Here is a 5,845-nt window from a genome sequence, read left to right on the forward strand (position 1 = left end):
TCTTTCAGGCGTTAAGCAAGCACAATCAATTTTACGACAGGCAGCTGGAAAGTTTAAACACTTAGTTACAAGTTAATTGCTTTGTTTTATCTCCGCAAGGTACGTATTTCCAATTACAGACATAGGTCAAGCGGACATCGGTCACCTAGCGAGCAAGCATAAGTTTTCAAGTGGGCCTTTACAGCGTCCAGACAGGCCTCGGTCCAGTTATTGTGCATTCTTTTTGACCACTTGGAAAGCTACTAGCACCGTTCCGGGCCTCACCTCACTCACGCGGAACTACAGAGTGATGACCCGGGGTGGGTGGGTGGGTGTGTGTGTGTGTGCTCCCTCCTGTGGTGGGAAGGGTGATCTGCTCGCCCACCCGGCGTGGTGTCCCCCACCCCTGCCCCATCTTGGCGTTTACAGAAAACAAACACGAACACAAGAGAGGGAGCCGGAGGAGGAGGAGGAACATATGCTGCTATCCAGGTTATCCTGGGAGGCTTCCTAGCCATTTCTGAGGAAACAGTGTCTCCTGGCTGTCTCCCGTAGTTTTATTTATTGACTTATTTATCTATTTTTCCTTTTGGCTTGAACCCATTCTTTTCGTTTCGGCATCTCATCTGACATCCTCTTCTGAGAGGAACCTGGAAACGTTTCCCCGTGTTGCATCTTTTCAGGCTCTGTACGACTGACGAGCATCGTCCCTCTTCAGTCACTGGGCTCTTTGCTAGCCAGGCCTTAATTCTCCACGTTGTAAACCCCAGATCGGATCTCCGCCCGGAATCCTGTAGAGACCCACCGAATCGATGTTTGGACTGGGATGTCTCGTAGACCTTACCTATTAAAAACCGATCCAGGCCAGGCTTGGTGACTCACGCCTGTAATCCTAGGCCAAGGCGGGGAGGAGGACCGACCGCTTGAGGTCAGGAGTTCGAGACCTGCCTCGGCAAAAGCAAGACCCCCGTCTCTACCAAAAATAGAAAAAAATTAGCCGGGCATGGTGGCACACGCCTGTAGTCCCAGCGATTTGGGAGGCTGAGGAAGGAGGATCGCTGGAGCCCAGGAGTTTGAGGCTTCCAGTGAGTGAACTATGCCCTGCTCCCCCGCCACCCCTCCCCATCATCTCTAACGAAATGACAGTAAAATAAAATAAAATAAAATAAAGCTCAGAAAAAAAAAAAAAAAAGTACTATGTAGTGAGACCGATCCTAAGAACACGGGCTCGGGGAAGGAAGTCACTACCACGGTATAAAATTGTATAAACGTTACCCGTTTCTGTGTGCGTGCGTTTTCTGAGAAATGACCCCCTTTTGCTATGGGGCCGGGACTGGAGTCCCAGTTTGGGACCATAGGATTCCCCGCACTCGACTCCTGACTGATTCGACCTAGGGTTAGCTCTGTGTAAACACTCTTTAGACGTGGGTGTTTTATGGATTTCTGTCCTTCGGGAGAAACGACTGGCCCGGGTACAGGAGTGAGTGAATGTACCGACCGTCTTCTCCCATCTCTCTCTCTCTCTCTCTCTCCCTCCCACACACAGGCACACGCGCACGCGCACGCGCACGCGCGCACACACACACACACACACACACACACGCCGTTTCCGGGAGCGCCCACTTCATGCGCTTCGGTCCACCGTGACAGATAGTCCAACTGTCTGTCCAATCATCGTGAGTGGCTGCGCCTAGGCCCCGCTCTGAACCTCTCCGTACTGTTCGTGTGTCTTCAGCAGGTCCTGCCTCCACCCGTGGCATCTAGCACGGGCCGATGGGTCCCTGTCCTCTCTCCCTGCCGTGGACGCCCCCCTCCGGCCCCCCGCCCCCGGGGGCTCTCTGGTCGACTAGTGGTGGGGAGTGTGCCCGAGGGCTGAGAGACGTGGTCCGAGAGGGGCCGGGAGGAGGCCTGCGACCCAGTGTGTACCCACTCCCGCCCCCACGCTCCCTCCCCCACGAGGGAGCCCGTCCTTTCCAGGCTGACACTTGGATCGGTGGATGACGGGGGTCACCTGGCGGCGGGCGAGCGTTATGGGAAAATCCGGTAGGCGTGTTGCGACGTCCTGCCACAGAGATGGCTCTGGCGACAGCCTCGGGCCGCCCCACCCTGGCCTCCGGCCAGGCCCCGTGAATGTGTTCTCTTTGTCCCCGACTTCTTTCTTTGTTTCACCAGCCGGCGTGCTCTGAGAATGTGAAGTGTATCATAGTTCCACCCTGGGTTTCATGATCCTAAGATAGGAAGGGGTTTTATGATTCCACGACAGAAAGGTTTTCTCATCCTATCATCTCTCCCCCCCCCTTCTTTCTTTCTTTCTTTCTTTCTTTCTTTCTCTTCCTCCTTCTGCCTTTTCTTTACTTCTTTGTTGTTTCCTTCTTTCAGTCTTCCTGTCTTCCTTCCTGCCTGCCTGCCTTCCTTCCTTCCGTATTTCTTTCCATTTTTCTTTCCTCTCTTCCTTTCTCCTGTTATCCTGTGTTTCTATCTCTGTTTTTTCCATCTTTCTTCCCCCTTTCTACTTTCCTACCTTCTTTCTTTCTCATTCTCTCCTTTCTCTCTCCTTCCTTCTTCCTTTCTGTCTCTTTCTATACTTTCTCTCTCCTTCCTTCTCTCTATCTTTTTCTCTTTCCATCTTTCCGTGCTCTTTCTTTTTCTCTCTTAATTTCCTTTCTTTTTCTTTTCTTTCTTTCCCTCCTTCTGTCTGTCTGTCTGTCTGTCTTTCTTTCTTTCTTCTTTCTTTCTGCTTCCATCCTTCCTCCCTTTTTCTCATTCTCTTTCTTTCTGCCTGTCTTTTCTTTCCTTATTTCTTCTTTCCTTCTGTCTTTCTGTGTTTCCTATCTCCTTCCTCCCTTCCTTTTTCTTTCTTCCCCGTGCCCTCTTCCTGTCTTTTCTTATTTACTGTTTTTTTCTTTCTGACTTTCTCTCTCTGTTTCTCCGTCTCTTTTCTTTCTGTTCTTTTCCTTTCTCTCCCTTTCTCTGTTTCTGTTTCTGCCTGTCTGTCTCTCGGCTATGTTGTGGTCTGTGCAGAGACGGGTTTGGTGGACGATGTCGGTGGTCGGGCCGACCCATCCTTTCTTTGATCCCAGTGCTAGCCAGGCCGGGGCCTGCTTAGCTTCCAAGATCAGACGAGATTGGGCGCGTTCAGGGTGGCGTGGCCCTAGACTGACCCGTCATTTTTCGATGGCTTCCGTGGGGAGTAGGGGGACTGTGTTTGATGCCCCCGGGGGACCTTCTGGACTCTGAAATGATGGGCTCCAGAGGGTTGCCCCGTGTTTTGCAGCAGACCTCTGGTGGCTGGCGCCGGTTGTGGTCGGGCTCCACCTGGCGGCCGCTTTTCTACAAGTCTCTTGTCCTCTGAATCTTCGGTGCAGCAGGCAAAGCAGGGGACAGTCCCCGATGCGAGCGAGGCTGAGTTCCGGGAAGCAAGCAGCCTTCGCGGGGCCATCTGGTTCGTGCCGGGACGCCGGCTGGGACATCTGGGAGGCAGAGCTTGGGCCTGCAGGGCTGTGTGGCGGGAGGACGTTGTCGCCGCGCTTCCAGGCTCAGCCAGCCAGGCGGCTTGCGGGGCTGCCCGGGCAGGTCGACTAGCACGCTGTGGCCGCTTTGGAGACCCGACCCACCCCGCGGGGACAGGAAGGAGACGGCACACGCGGGCGGGAGAGGAGGGTGTCCGGCGACCGGCCGCCGTCCCGTGCATGCGTGTCCCTCTCCCTCGGCCTCGCCTTTCCTACCCATTTTCCCTGGTTCCCGCTCAGGAGGCAGGGACAGCCCTGTGAGTGGCACCCAGTCGTCCGTGGCTTCTTCCGAGTCCTACTCTGGGGGCGCGGACCGGGCCCTGGGTGGCGCGGGTGGCCGGCGAGGGCGACCCCTGTCGGCCCGCGGGCGCTCGTGGGCCGCGGCGGTCCCGTCCCGATGTTTTCTCCTCCACAAGTCCCCGTGCTGGGGCCGGGGACCGGGCCCTGGGTGGCCCTGGGTGGCGCGGGTGGCCGGCGAGGGCGACCCCTGTCGGCCCGCGGGCGCTCGTGGGCCGCGGCGGTCCCGTCCCGATGTTTTCTCCTCCACAAGTCCCCGTGCTGGGGCCGGGGACCGGGCCCTGGGTGGCCCTGGGTGGCCGGCGAGGGCGACCCCTGTCGGCCCGCGGCCGCTCGTGGGCCGTGGCGGTCCCGTCCCGATGTTTTCTCCTCCACAAGTCCCCGTGCTGGGCCCTGGGTGGCGCGCGTGGACGGTGAGGGCCTCCCTGGCCCTCTACGCCACGGGGGCCGACCAGATGTCCCTGAGTGCCCCTTGTCTGCTGGCGCTGGGGACGTGCTGGGGACAGGTGGCCGTGTCGAGTGTCGTGGGGGCAGGCGTGTTCAAGTGGCTCGGTCCCCGTCTTCCTGCGCGGTGTTTTTGATCACCTCATATCGTCATCTTCCGCCTGCAGGTTAGTACTGACACGCTGTCCTTCGGCGACTGTCGCTGGAGGGGTTGGGCCTCCGCACGCGGACAGGGTTCTGGGTTCGTGGGGATCCAGCGCCCTGCCCTGTTCCCTTTGAGCTGACCGCCTGGGCCCGCGCGCCGGCTCTAGGGCGTCGGAGTGTCCCGACGGTGGTGCCCGCCTCTCGCGTTGGTCTCTTGTCCCCTCGAGAGACGGCACCCGGGGGGGGGGAGGTTTGCGGCAACCTTCCCCCTTACCCCGCTGGCTCTGTGCCGTTGCGTGTCAGGCGGTCCTCGTCTTTGGGTTGTGCTTGGGAGGCGGGGCTGGCGAGGCTGAAGCGGGCTCCTCGGATCGCTGTCCTCGCCGGCCTGACTGACCTCCCCCAACCCTCCCCGTCCTCGGGGCCTGATCGATGTGGTGACGTCGTGCTCTCCCGGGCCTTGAGCCGCGTGCCAGGCGAGGGACGGTCCATTCGTGGTGAATGGTGGCCGCTCTTCTCGTTCTGCCCGCGGGCACCTCACCTCTCCTTCCCCGCCTGTGGGCGGTGCGTGGGAGGCGCGGGTGCGAGACTATCCGGCCCGACCGCGGTCGCCCCGCCCTCGGCCTCGTGGCGTTGGCGGGGGGTCGTGAGTCCTCTTGACGCAGCGGGCAGCCCTCGCTCGCCCTGTGTGGCTGTTGCCTGGCCGGGGTCCCCCCTGCCCGTGACGGACGGGTGCGGGGCCGTGCCGCCCGCCCGGTCGCGCGCCCCGTTTGGCGCGCGGCTGCTGGGTCTGCGTGGCCCTTTTGTGGTGCCCCCGGAGCGCACCGGGTTGTTCTCCAAGGTGCCCGAAACCGAGCGGTGGTTGTCGTCCTCGTTCCCGGCGTCCCCCTCTGGTCGCCGCTGCAGCGTCTGCTGCGTTGGGTACACCCTCGAGCAGCGTGCTTGGGGTTGGGGGGGGTCGAGGCGGGCAAGCCTAGAGGCATCCTCCTGCGCTGCGTGGGCGGGCGGGGGGCGTTGTCTCGGCGTCCCCACGATGTGTGCGTGGCGGACTTCGAAAGGCGAGCGCACGGCTTGTGCTCTTCCCACCCTGCCCGAGGTGGGGTGGTTGCACGGTCGTGTGGGCGATCGTGGTGGGGCCGGGCCGGCGACGTGGTGCCGGCCGGCCCCGTGGGGGGCCTCTGCCACCGGCCTGGTCTGCCTCGGTGACCCCTCTCCCATACCGACGGGGGAGTGTCCCCCTCGAAGTGAGGTGGCTTTTGGACCAGGGGCCCCGACCGCGAACGCTCAGGAGTCGCCAACCGTGCGTGTTTTGCCCCATGCCGCAGACCCCCCCACACCTCCCCGGGGCGTGCCTGAACGCCTCCGCCCAGGGCCCTTACGGGGGCGACCGGGGGTCGGGGGCGATCCACCTTCGGCGAGAAAGCGTCTTCTCTAGCGATCATGGAGGCGTGTCCTCTTCTGGGGTTTGTCGGATC

The sequence above is a fragment of the Eulemur rufifrons genome, unplaced genomic scaffold, assembly GCF_041146395.1.
Source record: "Eulemur rufifrons isolate Redbay unplaced genomic scaffold, OSU_ERuf_1 scaffold_265, whole genome shotgun sequence".
Classification (NCBI taxonomy): Eukaryota; Metazoa; Chordata; class Mammalia; order Primates; family Lemuridae; genus Eulemur; species Eulemur rufifrons.